Source organism: Saccopteryx bilineata, chromosome 8 (assembly GCF_036850765.1).
Source record: "Saccopteryx bilineata isolate mSacBil1 chromosome 8, mSacBil1_pri_phased_curated, whole genome shotgun sequence".
NCBI classification, from domain to species: domain Eukaryota; kingdom Metazoa; phylum Chordata; class Mammalia; order Chiroptera; family Emballonuridae; genus Saccopteryx; species Saccopteryx bilineata.
Window position 1 is genome coordinate 49,740,463 of NC_089497.1, and position 17,783 is coordinate 49,758,245.

A 17,783-nucleotide genomic window follows, 5' to 3' on the forward strand; every position below is an offset into this window, starting at 1 on the left:
GCCAAGAATCAAATCAGAGATTTTAAATATAAGGAAGCAAAAAACACCCAATCAGAATGGCAAAAAGGGAAAAATAATCCAAAAAATGAGGCCAATGTAAGGAGCCTCTGAGACTTTAAGCATACAAACATTCACATCATGGGGAAGCCAGAAAAAGAAGAGAAAGAGCAAGAAATTGAAAACCTCTTTGAAAAAATAATGACAGAAAACTTCCCTGACTTGGTGAAGGAAATAGACATATAAGCCCAGGAAGTACAGAGAGTTCCAAACAAGTTGAACCCAAAGAGTCCCACCCCAAGACACATCATAATTAAAATGCAAAAGGTAAAAGATAAAAATTGAATCTTAAAAGCAGTAAGAGAATAGCAGGTAGTTACTTACAAGGGAGCTCCCATGAGACTGTCAGAAGATTTCTCAACAGAAATTTTGCGGGCCAGAAGGGAGAGGCAAGAAGTAGTCAGTGATGAAAAGCAAAGACCTACACCCAAGATTACTCTACTTAGCAAAGCGATCATTTTTAATCAAAGAACAGATAAAAAGCTTCATAGACAAGAATAAGCTAAAGAGTTCATCACCACCAAACTGGTATGATAAGAAATTTTAAAGGATCTTCTTTAAGAGGAAGAAAATAAAGATTAAAAATATGAAAAGGAAAGTGGCAATAAATACATATCTATCAATAATTGAATTTAAAAAACAAAGTAAATAAACAAGCAGAAGAGAAACAGACTCATAGATACAGAGAACATTTTAGCATTTTCCAGATGGGAGGAGGGTTGGAGGATGGGTGAAAAAGTGAAGGAATTAAGAATGGACTGATTGTTACAGAAGAATCATGGGGATGTAAAGTACAGCATAGGGAATATAGTCAATAATATTCTAATAATTATGTATGGTGTCAGATGGGTATGAGATTTATGGGGATGATCACTTAGTAAGTTATGTAAATTCTAATCACTGGGGTGTTCCAGTACATCTGAAACTAATACAACAATGTACATCAACTATAACTGAAAAATTAAAAATGATTAAGTAAAATAGTACAAGCTTTTGTCTGGGAAAATCCCAGCACTCCAACTTTTGACAGCCTTTGTTGGCTCCTGTTCCACACTTCAGAGTTGAGATGCACAAGGCAGGTCTAGCTGCTGCAGAAATAAAAGTTAAACTCTGTGGGTAAAATGCTTACACCCAGGTTTGAAGTGCTCTGTGTTAGTACTTTGTTGGAAGATTCACTGAGTACCACTGGAAGCTAGCTGTGGGCCCTCTAGTTGTCATCTACAGGCTAGCATTGAGGTCTTGAAAGTGTGACACTTGGCTTAGTGTTTGCAATTGGTTTCATGCTAATGGAAACTTCCAGATCTTCTGGAGGGCAACAGGTATATGACATTCAATAATAATGAAAATAATACGCAGAAACTATCTGTCCAATTCTCCCAACACCATTTATTAAATAGATTCTTAACCCCATTGCATGTTCTTGCCTCCTTTGTCAAATATTGACCCTATATGTGTGGGTTTATTTTTGTGCTATTTTGTTCCATTACTCTATACATCTGTTTTCACCCTCTTACACCATACAGATGAAAAAGCTCAAAATGTTTTGTTTTTTGTTTGTTTGTGTTTTTAGCAAGAGAGAGAGAGGCAGGGATAGACAGAAAGAGAGAGAGATGAGAAGCATCAATTCATTGTTGCAGTACTTTAGTTGTTTATTGATTTCTTTCTCATATGTGCCTTGCCCAAGGGTGGGGAGGCTCTGGCAAAGCCAGAGACTCTCTTGCTCAAGCCAGCAATCTTGGGCTTGAAGCCTATGACCTTTGGGCTCAAGCCAGTGACCATGGCATCATGTCTATAATTCCATGATCAAGCTGGTGACCCTGTGCTCAAGCTGGTGAGCCTGCACTCAAGCTGGATGAGCCTGCGCTCAAGCAGGCGACCTTGGGGTTGTGAACCCAGTCCAACACTCTGTGCACTGTGCCACCACTGAGCACCACCTTGTGCTAGCTCAAAATGTATTAAAGACTTAAATGTTAGACTCAATACCATAGAAATCCTAAAAGAAAACATAGGCAATGAAATCTCGGACGTTTCTCATAGTGATATTTTTTTTCTGATATATCTTTTTGGGCAAGGGAAACAAAAGAAGAATAAACAAATGGGACTAGATCAAACTAAAATGCTTTTGCACAGCAAAGGAAACCATCAACTAAATGAAAAGACAACCCACTGAATGGGAGAACATATTCACCAAAGATGCATCTGATAAGAGGTTAATATTCAAAATTTAATTTTTAAAAAGTCATACAACTCAGCATCAAGAAAGAGAGAGAGAGAGAAAGAAAGAGAGGAAGGAAAGAAGGAAGGAAGGAAGGAAGGAAGGAAGGAAGGAAGGAAGGAAGGAAGGAAGGAAGGAAGGGTGAGCACACAACACAACATACAGATGACATATTATAAAATTGTACACCTGAAACCTGTATAATTTTAACTAATATATCCCAATAAATTAAATAAAAATTAAAAATTTTGATATTAAAAACAATAATGTAAAAAACTGGCACCTTGTGAAGAATAATTTTTTAAATCATTCATTCATCATCTTCCAACATCTTTTTTTCTTTCTGTACGATCTTACACTCCTGGACCCATGCTTCTTCTGTCTTCCTACTTAACCTCTTTAGATTTTATTTTACTTGACATCTTCTTGATTACCACAGAAATGCTTCCTATAACAAACATGGACAATATGAAAAGTTTAAAGAGAAAAGTAATCATTTGTAATCCCACTGCTGGTAATATTTTGGAATAGCTTCTTCTTGTCTTTAGACTTACCTTTTAAAGTAAGTCTGCATTTGTTTAGCTTCGCAACTGCAGCTGAATGTCTGCCATATATACCCAATATGAGGAGTGAGTGTGAGAAAATGCGTGGCAGTGTGAAAGGAGTTGTACAGCACATCACTGCAGTAGCTATGTGGCTCCAGCATGGCTACAGAGTCTGGGGTGTCAGGCCTACAGTAATATTCCTCGGCCTGACAGTGACAGCAGCCTTCATGACTCAGCTCTCCTTTTCTCCTCTCAGCTGCCTTGGAAGTCAGCAGGTCAAGTTTCCCATGGGTCCTTGTTTGATCTTCTTTCATCCAGTTTTTCACTTGCAGATAATTGGGTCCACAGGATCCCAGTAGGTCACTGCTCTCTACCCTTTTCTGTCTCATGCAGTTTATTTTTCCTGCTTCATCCTTACTTGAAATTCTGAGTTTATCCTAACAACATCCAAAAGCAGCCATCCATCACCAGCCTTGGCACAATCACAGAATCCTCGAAGTGTCCATTTGGAAAAGGCATGCAGTTGAGCATGCGTTCTGTTCATCTGTTTGGAGGAAATGCTATAGCTAACATGGCCCCTGGGAGACTCCACATTACACAGAAAATGAGGACTATCCTGGATTACAGACAAGAAAGGCCATGCTAGTCTGAAGTCTTGTCGGACCAACACGTGAGGCTTTCACCAAACCTTTGGTCCGGATCATAGCTTCAGGCCCTTACTATTTCCCTAGTTAAGGTACTTGCTTCTCCAGGTCTTCCCAGTTACCCTGGGAAAATCAACATGGAGAGCTGGCAGTACCAACTAACAGTTTGACATTCCAGCTTAGACATATGGCAAAAGGGAAGGCCAAGAGTATTCTTTCCTGGGTATTCCCACTCGTTCTAGAATAGGTCCCCAGCCAAGAGAGTAATTCCGACCAGCAGAGCCCTGGGCAAATCATCAAGTTTCTCTTAGGGGCTTTCCCATGCCCTTTCCAGTCCTCACACTAAGAAATCCCTTTTCCCCATCAGAACTCCGTTCTTTCTGGCTAATCTATATACATGCAAAGCTCTTCACTGCAGCACTGAAGACTGACTTCCCCAGAGCCATCACTTTCACAATTATCTCTTCTGTATTACAAACATCATGAAGTATAGATGATGATTAGGCTTAACACCCCTCCCAACTCCCTCCCTCTTTTCATTATCAGGTAAAAAAATAAATATCCTGGGGCACTTCTGGATAGGCACCTACAATACACAAAGAGAACACATGTGGAAGATGGCTGGGCAGTCCTGTCTATGGGTTATCAATCTGCATGACCTTAACCCTCTCTAGTCACAGCCCAGTAGCCTGGTCAACGCAGCTCTGAATTCTGCAGGGATGGTCTGCCAGCCTTATCGCTTAGTCCTCTGTTGTTTAACAAGCTACATCTGAACTCTACTGACCCAGGTGATAGAGGGGTACTTACCCTCTTAACTCCCTCCACTGAGGCTAAGTGGCCATGAAAGGGATTGGAGGATGCAGCATACTGCCTATGAATGCAGGTTGACCTGGAGCATTCTGAGTCACATACGGGGTGCTGTCACATACAGTGGCTGGCTAGATCTATTTCTGGTCAATTCCAGGAGTATACTGAATGAATCTGGATTCCCCCCTTCCTTATTTACCTACTTTAGAGTAGGCTGTACAAAGTCTCTAGACTAGACTGGACACAGAAAAATATTCTGAAAGTCCCTTGGACATAAACAGACCTCAGGCCTTGCCTGAGCTGGATGCCCTTCCCAAGAATTGCTCAAAATCTGACCCAGTCTCTGGTCAAAGTTACATGGTTCCCTATGTTTTCTGTTAGCATAGATATCCCTACAACAAACATACTAAAGTCCACACTCTTGTGTCCTTAACAAGCTGGCCTGACCGTCCCCACCTCTTCACCTGTTCAAGCCACACCAGCATTTTGACTATGACTCAAATATTTGCTCAGGTATTCTGTCTTTCAGGAAATGCCCTTCTACACTACAGCTGCCAGTCAAAGAGCCACACCTCCTTCACAACTTAACTCAGAAGGAATCTCTCCCTTCGAGGAAAAGAACAATTCATCTTGAAATAGCTAGCTCTCTAACCCCCACTTAGAAACCCTGGGTTCCCTCCAATCCTTCCCCCATCTTTTCATAGCAGGTGTGATAATTTATTCATAGCACTCAGCATAATTGTCTTGTATAGACCTTGTCTATATCAGTATAAAAAATGTGTCTTTTACAAGGCTGACTCCTTCATTCTTCTATGAATGCATCCTATTTTAATTCATCTCTCCTCATTTTAACAAGTTCTTTTCCACTATCATCTCTTCACACCTTTAGGAATACAGTATAAACAGGCCCTTCTTTTCGCAATCCATTCCATCAGCACATGCAGTCTTTCTCCTGATCCAGACACTATTAAAGCACATTCTTCTGTGTGCTCATTCTTCCCCATGCCTAGAAGGCACAGTGCTTTGAAAGGTGGGGTTCAAAAACACGGATATTCTTTAGCCATATCAACTGCCTCTGTCTGGGTACTTCATGATTATGACAAGCATCTCAGAAAATGCCTTGAGAAGTCTAGATGGAAACCAGTGCTCCATGGAAACACATAAATATTTTATAAGGCTCTGAACAAGACTCTTACTTATAAATATTTAAACTTGAAGGCATAATGCTCAGTGGCTGATAAGAGTCAACTTGTCCAGGGGAGGGGAGCCGAGAGGAGGAGGGGACTACAACAGCAAGCAGGCTTCTACAGAGTCTCTTTTAAGGATCTAAAAACACTGACAGTGCACCTGAAGGCTCCCAGATTTGCATGGACACTCATTTTCTAGAGTAGGAGGCAGGTCAGCGCCCAGTGGAGTTCTCTAGGGAAGGTACTTGCTGGAGTTCCCTTCGGTCGCAGCCTCCCTAACCTTGCTATACTTCTCTCAGCACTGGAGCACAAGGCAAATTTTCAAAGAAAATGCACAGGACTCAAAACGACGCAGCCCATGTAAGAATGTTCATGGTAGCATTATTCAAAATAGCTCCCAGATGGAAACAAAATAGCCCCCAAATATAATGAATAAACACACGGTCAACCTTCTTTCGATGGAATGCTATCTTGGAATGAAAAGAAAAGAACTGATATACTCAACAATATGGATGAATCGCAAAGATATTATGTTGAGCAAAAAGAAGCCAGACACAACTGTACATACCGTGTGAATTCATTTATACGATGTCCAGGAACGTAACGCTAATGTACGATAACAGAAATCATTAAAAAGTTGCTTCTAGCTGGTGGTAGTGACTAGAAAAAGGGGGCATACTGAAATTTATGAGATTGAAACTTTTAACATCTTGTTTGGAAAGTAAATTTGTCAAAACTGGCCCAGCTCCGGCACAGGACTCAGCTTAGCAATGCTGTGAGGATAAAAGAGGCCACTGGTCTCCAGGATCATCATTTTCTTGTAAAATATTGATTGACTTGAATTACCTAAAAGGACTTCTAGTATTTTACTAAGGGTTCTGCAACCCTTATAGGAGTCAATGCCTTATTTGTGTCATTTATCTAATTAATTCAACAATTCTTTATCAATTGCTTACAATATGCCAAACTGGAGCACAGCCATGGATACAACAAAATTTCTTATCTTTATGGAGCTTATATTCAAGTGGGGGACACACAGACAATTAACAAAGAAACATATACTACAGAATGCCAAGTAATGGTAAGTGCAATAAAGAAACAGAGCAGGGTCAGAGGACAGGGAGTGACAAAGGGCTGTTTTGGATCAGGTGGTGAGGAAAGGCCTGATCGAAGAGGTCACATTTAAAAGAGACCTTAATTGAGAAACAAAGCAAGTATATTAGGGAATAGTGTTCAGACAGAGGGAAGAGAAAGGGAGGAGAGAGTGACAGCACATGAGATCGGACAGGCCAGATCAAACAGGGTTTTCATAAGCCCCGGATTTCAAAGTGAGAAGGGAGCCATTGAAGAGTGGTAAGCAGGGGAGTGATCTAATTTAACGGTGTTTTAAGAATGGGAAAAAGAAAGCAATTAAGAAGATTCTTAGGGAATAGTCAAAAGAATAGTTCCTTATTTCTTAACCATCTTTTAATACAAGTTCCATCCCAGGCCAGATCACGTATGCCTGGATTCCAAACTCTGATTTTTATTAACAAGTTTATGTCTCAAGAGAGTTATAAGTTTATAAAAAAAAATAAAAAAGAGGAAGGATACTTTTTATATGACTGAAATTATTCATAAATTGTAGAGACAAAAGAGGTAGGGATTTGAATACTTTATCAGGCAAAAGTTATCAGCAACTCAGTGTGAATGTGGTGGTTCTCAGCACCTATCTGGCAAATGAAGGCTCTGATTTTTAACTAAAGGTAGAATATGCCTTTCAGCTTCCAAGTCAAACTTCTCTGCCCAACACTGTTCTATGTTCCATGGTCTCCATGGCACGTCAGGACCTCCATGCTCCTTTCCTCTCTCCCCTTGCCCCCAATTAATTCTTGAAAACCTATAAAAGAATGGATTAAAATGTGAATAGGAGAACAGTTTTCGGAGAAGTCCTTATATGCCTCCAACCCCATCTGGAAGTGCCTTTAGGACCTAAGGACCTAAGGCTTAGGTCAAACAACAACTACAACAACAACAATAAAATATATAACCCTCAGCAAGAAATAAACTGTTAAGCACCTACTGTCCTTCCTGGAGAATTTCTTCCCCTCCATCATTACTCTCCCACTCTTCAGAGAGCTTTCTAGGCTGGAAGTCAGTGGTTCACACCACCAGTGCTCTGGGTCTCCCCCAGACCACAATTCTGCTTTCATGAGTTCTCTAACCCCCCAGGCTACCATAACTCTGCCTGGGACCAGGCTCAATTCTAGACTTTATTGAGGAACAGGGAGACACTAAAAGCTGGTTGATGGTAGAAGAGAAGGGAGGAACACAGGCAGCACTCCAGAGATTGCAGTGGCCCTGAAGTGGAAGTAGGCTGGCAAAATGGGGACCAGAGAGCCACCGCCTCCCCAAGAGATCCCTAACTCAAGCAAAACCTGCCAAGGCATTTTATTCTCCAGACTCAAACTGCCTTACACTTTTTACCATCATTCCCTCAGTTATTTATCTGCACACCCGTTTGCTCCACTGCAGCAAAGAAAGAAGCTACTATCTTGCAAGTCTGGCCGCTGGCCGGCCTTCAGGGAAGCCTTCTATGCTGCATTTTGCCACTGATGGAGAAAACTTCATTTTCCTCTGCAGGCCTTGCTGCCTAATACATCCATCTTTTAATTCCCACCTGCAAATCTTTCATTTTTGCATAGGGATGCAATAATTTAATATTATTCTTCATATTCTGGTTTAAAGGACTACACCAGGAAAGACATTTCATCATAGGGTAGGCTATAATTTCCCTATTAGTCATGCAGGCACTTACCTAGGAAACCAACAAAGGGAAGAGTAAGAGCATCATGCCACGACTTCTCTTCCCACAGATTTCTATTCAGAAAGGTTAACAACAGAACTCTATTCTACAGAGAAACCTCAAGGTCGAATTCTGCAGTAGCGCATGTATATACCTAGACACACTTCATTCAAACAACCGAGTTCTAACAAGTGGTCCCTAGTTTCCGAGAGAGCTAAGCTGGAAACGATTGCTTGCCAGAATATAAGGATGCGGCAGCTCCCGGGCGACTCTCCTCAGCCCAGAACGAGGCAGTTCGAACAGAACGCAGTGCAATAAAACTTTCTACAGTGAGGACTCCACAGTCCGGGAGAGGGAGCCCATCCTATCTGCGGTGGGGACAAGTTCAAAGGTGCGCTGCTCACCTCACCAGGTCCTCGACCACTGAGAAGCGTCAAGTCCACGCTGCCCGGGTCTCTCGCGGGATCGCGGAGCTGGAAGGGACCGGCAGGGGTGTGGGCAGGACCAGAGCCGGGAGCCGCGCCCATCGCCGCGCCGGCAGCGGGGCGTGGAGGTGGCGGGACGGCGGGACGGCGGCGCCGGCCTCTGCGGTCGGCGCGAGCGTGCGGTGCCCGGCGCGGAAGCCTCCGGCGGGTCCCAGGCGGGGCCGCGCCTCCCGCCTCTCCGCTGGCTCCTCCCCGCGTGGCGCTGCGGACCGGGCGCTCACCCGAGGACCGCTGGCACAACCTGCACGACGCCGGGCCCGCGGACCGCCGCGCCGGACTCTCATCCAAGCGCGCGCTTCTTTTTCCAGGCACCCTGCTCAGACCCTCCTGCGCCTCCAGCCCGAGGCTGCCCCAGCAGCTGGCCTTGAGGCTGGGGAGCCTCGACTGGGGTTTCCAGCAGGCCTGTAACAATACTGGAAGGATTCCATGCAAATGTTAAGTTTTTTATTTCTGTGGTGGAATTACTAATTCGTTTTCTTACTTAATACTGTCTGAGTTTTCCAAATTATTTATGTTGGGTTTGTGCTTTTATACTCAGAAAGTCAAGAAAGAGACTTTTCCCAGGAATGCCTCACAGGAAGCCACAAGTAAGATGTCCACCCATTAAAAATATATGAGAGCCTTTGTTTAAGACACTCTGAAGAAGTCATAGGGTGAAAGATCTGGAAAGGGTCTTGAGAACCTATTTAGGTTTTTGGTATTTCCATTTGTTTTATGCTGGTTGGGTAATCACATTTTTACTACCGTCTTGAGGCAACTCTTGGCTGGTGAGGGGGGAGGGAGGAAAGTGAGGAGGGGGCACTCTCACTCCAAGGACAGTAGTGATATTAGATGTCTTGGGCACGATGTTATCCAAAATAATTCTCACAGAAATGTTCAACAAAGGGAAAAAATAAGAGGAAGAAAGAGGGATAGCCAAGGATTTCATCAAGGCAGTCAGCAGAAAGCTGGATTTCCCAAGAGCAAGAAGAACGTCTGCGATTTTACCCAGGACTCTGCAGAATTCTCATTCTCTACAGCCAGGCTTTTTCATTTGGATCGTGCAGAAACTGAGGGCTGGGGGTACGGTGGGGGTTGTTCTAGTTAAGAAAGTGTAAGGCCAGTAGCAGTGGCTACCATCACAGCCGCCAGGCTTTTGCAGGTAAGCATTTGGTCTGGACAGACAGTAATGAAACAACAGAGCCAAGAATTTGGTGGGCCATTTTCCTTTATTCTAGACCCGTGATGGTGAACCTTTTTGTAAAAACCGCCACTTTTGCAGCGCTGGCCTACCATGAAAGCTGGAACTCCCACTAGTGGGCGGGAGGGACCAGGTTGACCAGCACTGCAAAAGTGGGCGGTTTTTATAAAAACGTTCCCCATCACGGTTCTAGACTCATACCGGCCAATGAGTAAAATCCAACACATGGGCACCAAAACCCATTCTTTCTGATTTTCCTAGAATCAAAAGCCTCACTAGCCTCAGTCCCCTCTGCAAGCCTCCATCTTGCTTGCTTGCCTCCTCCACGTGGCCTTTCTGCCCTGCTACAACATGCTCTCCTCTCCCCTAAAATGCCTCCTAGCTCCTGCTTTTAAAACCTTTCAGCAGGACAATCCCTTCCTCCAGCCTATATTAGCATAACCAAGCCCCTTCCCAAGCATGAAGGTAATTAACTGTATCACCTGGCAAAGGCCATTCATGTGGGCAGCGCTATTTTTAATAATCAAAGAGAGCAAAACCAAGTAACAGAAATTTTACAACTTATTTGCCCAACAGAAGGCTTGTGTGTTCATCTGTTTCTTAGGACAGTTGACTTCAGAAACCAGAATCAGACCTTCAGTTCTGTGGTGCTAGATTGGAGATTTGTCCTTCTGATTTCTGTGATTTCCTTCTGATCCCTCAGAATTTCTCTATGGGCTCTTAGTCCACCATTCACACCATCCCCTGTATATTCTGCAAGATAGTGGAATCATTCTTTGAATGTGGTTCCCACCTCCAATCCCAGTGTTCTCTGTCTCAGGTTGAAGTGTTCCCAACCTCAGTTGCCAGGAACAGAATGTTTCCCATATTCCACCAAGGCCTGCCCTGTTTACCTTAGAAATATTTATGGAATCTTTCTCCTCCTCTGCATTCCAACATTGCTGCTCCTGTTAGACTTTGATTAACTTATGCTGATTTAATAGTTTCATTACTAGTTTCCTTACCTCCTGTCTCTCCCCACTCCCAACACACCCCTAAGAATGTTCCTCTGCTGACAAAACAAACAAAACATTCCCTCTTTCCCCTGCACACAATCCTATGGAGCTCCCCTCTGCAATTAGAATACAGTCTACACAATTGGGAACCAGCTTACCTTTCCAACCTTCTACCCATTCAACACCAGTCTTCCAATTATACAGGGCCAGGCCAATTGCCCAATTGCCATTCTTTGAATACACCCTGGTTTTCTAATTCCTTTGTTTATTTTTCTCATTCTGTGTCCTTATCCTGGAATTTTCTTTATCCCAGTCTTTACCTGTTGAATTGCTCCCAAGCCTTCAAGATCCAACTCAAATCCCTTCTTCTGTAATGAAATTCTTCCATATTTTCCCAGTCAGATCTGTGACATCAATTAATGTGTCCTTCCCAGCACTCTGTGGTTGTTACTAAACTCACCGAGTTTGGCTGTATGTTACAGCTGGATGTGTCCTCTTATCTCCCCACTGTCAAAGCCTGCAAAGCAGGGCTTATTATTTTCATCCTCCATAGCCAAAGTATAGGAAGGAAATAAACCCCTACACCCTAAAACAGCTACTGTAAATGTTTTGGTGATTATATCTTTACACATCTCTATGCACATGTACATCCATGTATGCACACATGCAGGCATTTCATGTAGGCTGTATTCTCTTTTGGACACCCCTTTTCTAGTCTTGTTTTTCTTACCTGACTCTCCTCTTACTCTCTTTCAACTGTTTAAAAAGGTAAGCATGCTATTATAACTTAATATATATGTTTTTGTTTTTATTTTGCAAAAAGAGCTATCGTAGTATATACACTTCTTGACTTTCTCTTAAATAATACATCATAAAAATACATTCAATTTAACTGGCATTGCTGTAATTCATTCTTTTATTTTAGAGGCTAATTTTTGGGTATACCAAACAGATTTTTTTTAAAAAGAAAGGTAGGGCAGAGGGGAGGGGCAGGCAGGAAGCATCAACTCATAGTTGCTTCTCGCATGTGCCTTAACAAGGCAAGCCAAGGGTTTTGAAATGGCAACCTCAGCATTCCAGGTCAATGCCTTATCCACAGTGCCACCACAGGTCAGGCTTGGTTATGCCAAAATTTATTAGTTTCCCTAATTATGATGTTTATATTCTTTTTAAAAAAATTGCCACTGTCATTAATGTTTGAGTAAACATCCTTATATTTATATAATATGTGTATCCAAATGCCCTGGTACTTTAATACCTGAGGGATTGATTCCTAGACATGAGGTTGGTCTATTTAAAATATTAAGAGATTGCCTGACCAGGGGGTGGCACAGTGGATAGAGCCTTGACCTGGGATGCTGAGGACCCAAGTTCAAAACCCCAAGATCACTGGCTTGAGCACGGGTTCATCTGGCTTGAGCATGGGCTCACAAGCTTGAGCCCAAAAGTCACTGGCTTAAAGCCTAGGTCACTGGCTTGAGCACAGGGTCACTGGCTCAGCTGTAGCCTCTGGTCAAGGCACATATGAATGAGAAAGCAATAAACAACTAAGGTGCTGCAACTACCAGTTGATGCTTCTCATCTCCCTCCTTTCCTATCTGTCTTTCCCTTTGTATGTGTCTTGCAAAAAAGAAAGAAAAAAGAAAATAAACCATTAATAAATTGCCTTCTAAAAGGCTGTAACAACACTTGCTCTGCATAATTTTAGCATTCTGATAAATAAATAGTGGTATTTTGTTCCTTTAATTTTTATTTCACTGACTACTAGTGAAGCTGCTCATGTTGTGTGTGTGTGTGTGTGTGTGTGTGTGTGTGTGTGTGTTTCACTTCTGGCATTTCTGTTCTGTGAATTGATTATTCAGATTCTTAGTTAATTTTCTTTTTTGAATCAAAATTCTGGTTAACAAAGTGTTAACACAGTAGTGCTCATCATTTTCCCAAATCCACTACTTTGAGAAAATGCCTCCTGTTGTCTCTCCCATCAATTCTAGAGGTCTGCCAATCTTGAAACCCCACTCTTCTGACCACAATAGTAATCATGACTCATACTAGGACAAATTCCTGTCCCAGGAACTTAAATTTTGGATTTTAGGTCAGCAGTGTCTTACATTATTATCCTTAACCTCAGTCTCTAAAATCCTAAGATCTATCCTGTTTCTTTTAATTTTACATGTTTAGTTATTTTCTTAGTGGTTGCCCTGGGCATTGCAATTAACATATGAGCTTAATATAATCTAATTTAAAGTAATACCAACTTAATTTCAATAGCATATGCAATTTTTTGCTTCAGTATAGCTCTATTCCTTCCTCTCTCTTTTGTGCTATATTTTCACATAAATATTTTTATTATTTTAAACATAACCTATCAACAGTTTCATAATTTACTGTTTTATGAAATTGTCTTTGAAAGCAGATAGAAGAGTGGCTTGTTTTTTATGACAGAGACAAAGAGATACAGAGAGAGGGACAAAGAGGGACAGACAGGAAGGAAGAGAGATGAGAAGCATCGATTCTTTGTTGTGGCACCTTAGTTGTTCATTTATTGCTTTCTCATATGTGCCTTGATGGGAGAGGGGCTACAGCAGACCAAGTGAACTCTTGCTCAAGCCAGCAATCTTGAGCTCAAGCTGGTAAGCCTTGCTCAAACCAGATGAGCCCGCGTTTAAGCTGGCAACCTTGGGGTTTTGAACCTGGGTCCTCCGTGTCCCAGTCTGACACTCTACCCACTGTGCTACCACTTGGTCAGGCCAGATAGAAGAATTACAAATAAAAAATACACTTATACTGTCTTATGTATTTACCTATGTAGTTATGTTTACCAGTGCTCTTTATTTTTTTTCTTGTGGATCCCAGCTACTGTCTAGTGTCCTTTTATTTCAGCCCAAAGGATTCCCTTTAGCATTTGTTTTGGGGTGTGACTGCTAGCCACAAACTCTCTCTTTTTCTGTGTTCTTGGAATGACTGAAAATTTCCTTCATTTTCGGACAGTTTTATGGATATAGAATTATTGGTTGATAGCTTTTTTCCTTTAGCACTTTTTATATGTTATCCCACTGCTCTCTGGTCTTCATAGTTTCCGATGAAAAATCAGATGTTAATCTTATTGAGGCTCCTTTGTATGTGAAGAGCCATTTTTCTCTTTCTGCTATAAAGGTTCAGTCCTTAGTTCTCTACAGTTTGACTATAATGTGTTTCAGCATGGACCTGTTTGTGCTTATTGTACTTAACATGTTTTAAGCTTCTTGTATGTGTAAATTAATTCTTTTCATCAAATTTGGGACATTTTTAGCTATCATTACTTCAAATACTGTTTTTGCCCTTTCCATTCCTTTGGAGTTTTGAGGCTCACATTATGTAAATAGTGTTTCAGTTGATTGTGTCACACAAATCTTTGAGGCTTTTTTTTTCTGTTTTTTTTTTCAGACTGGATTATCTTAACCTATCTTCAAATTTGCTAATTTGTTTTTCTTCCTGTTGACCTTTCTCAAGTAAATTTTTCACTTCAGTTATTGTAATTTTCAATTCCAGAATTTCTCTTTGGCCCTTTTTTTTTTTTATAATTTCTGTCTCTTTATTGATAATTTGTATTTTGGGAGACATCTTTCTCATTCTTTGTTTTAATTCTTTGCACGTTATTTCCTTTAATTGTTTGAACATAATTATAATTCTTGACTTGAAAACTTTGTCTAATAAGTCCAAAATCTAGGTTTCCTCAAAGACAATTTCTATTGACTGCTTTTTCCCTTCCTATGTATGGGCCATACTTTTCTATGATTTTTTTTTATTTTTTATTTTTTCATTTTTCTGAAGCTGGAAACAGGGAGAGACAGACAGACTCCCGCATGCGCCCGACTGGGATCCACCCGGCACGCCCACCAGGGGCGACGCTCTGCCCACCAGGGGCGATGCTCTGCCCATCCTGGGCGTCGCCATGTTGCGACCAGAGCCACTCTAGCGCCTGAGGCAGAGGCCACAGAGCCATCCCCAGCGCCCGGGCCATTTTTGCTCCAATGGAGCCTTGGCTGCGGGAGGGGAAGAGAGAGACAGAGAGGAAGGTGTGGCGGAAGGGTGGAGAAGCAAATGGGCGCTTCTCCTGTGTGCCCTGGCCAGGAATCGAACCTGGGTCCTCCGCACGCTAGGCTGATGCTCTACTGCTGAGCCAACCGGCCAGGGCTCTATGATTTTTTTATGTCATATTTTCTGTTGAAAAACAGAGTGCTTTAAATTATATAATATGACAACCTTGTCTAAGTCAGATTTCCACCACCAACCTCAGGGTTTGTTATTTTTTGTTGTTGTTATTTTGGTTATTGTAGCTGTTGCTATTTTTTGCTTGTTTAGTGACTTTTCTGGAATTATTTTGTGAAATCTGTATTCTTTGTTCTGTGAAGCCAATGAAATTTCTGCTAGGTTAGCTTGTAGTCAAATAATCATTGAACAGAGTGTTTTGTTTTGTTTTTTTTTTCCATTTTTCTGAAGCTGGAAACAGGGAGAGACAGTCAGACAGACTCCCGCATGCGCCCGACCGGGATCCACCCGGCACGCCCACCAGGGGCGAAGCTCTGCCCACCAGGGGGCGATGCTCTGCCCATCCTGGGCGTCGCCATATTGCGACCAGAGCCACTCTAGCGCCTGAGGCAGAGGCCACAGAGCCATCCCCAGCGCCCGGGCCATCTTTGCTCCAATGGAGCCTTGGCTGCGGGAGGGGAAGAGAGAGACAGAGAGGAAAGCACGGCGGAGGGGTGGAGAAGCAAATGGGCACTTCTCCTGTGTGCCCTGGCCGGGAATCGAACCCGGGTCCTCCGCACGCTAGGCCGACGCTCTACCGCTGAGCCAACCGGCCAGGGCAAACAGAGTGTTCTTAACTGCCTTGAGCCAATAGGGTTCTTATTCTTTGCTGACGAGCTGTGTGTGTCTTGGGGCAAGACTTCAGTGCTCCAGCAGTTTTCAACTCTGCCTTATCCTTCACCTCTTGCTTTTCAGAGCCTCTAGATCAGCCGGAGGGTAGAGATTTCTGGATATGCACAAAGCCCTACATGTGCATTTTGCTTTCTATCTCTTCAGAAACATTTTGGGTCTTTCAAATCCCCCTGTGGACATCTCATTCTCCAGATTTTGTTTTAAGTTTTTTGATGAGCCTCTTGTTTGTTCCGACTGGTAGTGCTGCCTCAGGCATCTGTGCTGTTTAAGAAATTGTCACTGATTGTTTTTGATCAACACCCTGGTGATAGAGATTTTCTCAGTGACCCAGGTCTGAGTCAGGTCAAATAAAGATAGGCCCTGTGAATGGGGCTTTTTCAGGGACCTGCCAGTTGGTCAAATAGTGACAATTCTCTTGGGACTTTTTAGAGAGCTTCAAATCTGTTATACTACTTCCAGTGGCTGCTAGATTACTGCTTTCCACAGCTATCATAGTTATAAATCTGTTGGTTTTACAGACTGCTGCAGGACTAGGGTGTGGCAGGTGTAAGTAGGACAGGTTAAAATGCCACAAAGCATGCTATCTTTACAGAGATTCAGCCATTTCATTTGAGTAAATGTTCCTCAGATTGTCACAGGCTTTTGATTAATTTCCACAGTTCTGAAAAAGTTTATTTTCATTTTTTTTCAGTGTTCTTTTTGCTTTAAAAAAGGTGCAAGATTTTTGGAGATACTTACACTGCTATTCTGCTAGTCACTTTCTAGTTAACTTATTACTAAATATTTTGTCACTATTTTGAGGGGAATAGTATTCCCATATATAGCTCGGTGGGTTAGAGTGTCACCCAAAGCGTAGAGGTTACCGGCTTGATTCCTGGGTCAGGGCCATATAGGAAAGGATTGATGTTCCTGCTTCTCTCTCTCTCTCTCCTTCCTCTTCCTCTGAAATCAATAAATAAAAATACTTTAAAAAGAGTTGGATTATATATTTTAAAAGCCCTATACAGAGCCATGTTACTGAATTTTATTTTACTCCATTATGTTTTTAACAGTCTTTTGAAAATCTAGATAATCATATCGTCAAAAATAAATAATTTAAAATAAGTAAATAAATAATTTAATATCTCCCCAGTATTTATAACAATTACAATTTTTTCTCATCTTATTGCATTTTCCAAAATCTACAAAACAATGGTGAACAACAGTGATGTGAAAAACTTCCTGTTTCATGACTGATTTTAACAGAAATGGCCTCATAGTTTTCATGTTTAGAGTAATTTATACTGCTGTTTATTAAATAATTTTATCATTTACTACTTATTTTAACAATGAATGTTGACTGGAATTGAACTCTTGGTTCACAGAGTTTTGGGAAGCTTTTAAATTTAGGTCTTAACATTACTCTGGGCTATTACTTGAAGGTAGCTTGTGAAGAATTACTCAGGCAGCCAGCTGAATTATAAAGTGAGATATTACTACAGGGATCTTGAAAAGGACTAGGGAATATACCCATTCTTCTGAAAATAAAATTTCTGCCTGCATTGTTTGTTGCATTAATGACTAGTTAAGTTGAGTGGGGAATCCAAAGTAGATCAAAAGGAAGGGAATTCCTGTGTGAGACTGACAGATGTGATGTTTTGTGATAGGCAAGCCATTATTCTTGTTTTAGAGTCTTTCATGCTATTTTCTGAGACCCAAAATATTAAGTCAGTGGAGTGGAGTTAGCATAGGAATTCTGACCAGTTTCAGCCTTAAAGATCCCCTCTTCCTCTAACCCATGCTAACCCTTCTCATGAAAAAGTAACCTCTATTATATACCTTCTTGGCTCCTCATCTTGACTCCCTTTTCATTTTGTTCCAATTGGAATTTAAAATAAAGCCCCAGAATTTTTACCTTGAAATTGACCTTAGAATCCCCAGGCCTCACCCTCTTAAACCACCTAGTAGCAACAGGCACTGAGAC

General features: G+C 41.8%; 1 protein-coding gene across 2 annotated transcripts in view; it reads right to left on the reverse strand.

Moving 5' to 3' along the window:
- GPR156 (G protein-coupled receptor 156) overlaps positions 1–8,833 on the reverse strand; it is a 101,979-nt gene extending 93,146 nt beyond the window's left edge. Inside the window, exon 1 of one of the 2 annotated variants that reach the window (XM_066241622.1) lies at positions 8,645–8,833. The gene's annotated coding sequence lies outside the window, so the exon portion shown is untranslated. Of the gene's footprint in view, positions 1–4,268; positions 4,368–8,644 lie in introns of those variants that run through there. The other variant, XM_066241623.1, reaches the window with a different exon arrangement.
- Positions 8,834–17,783: the final 8,950 nt, after the last annotated feature.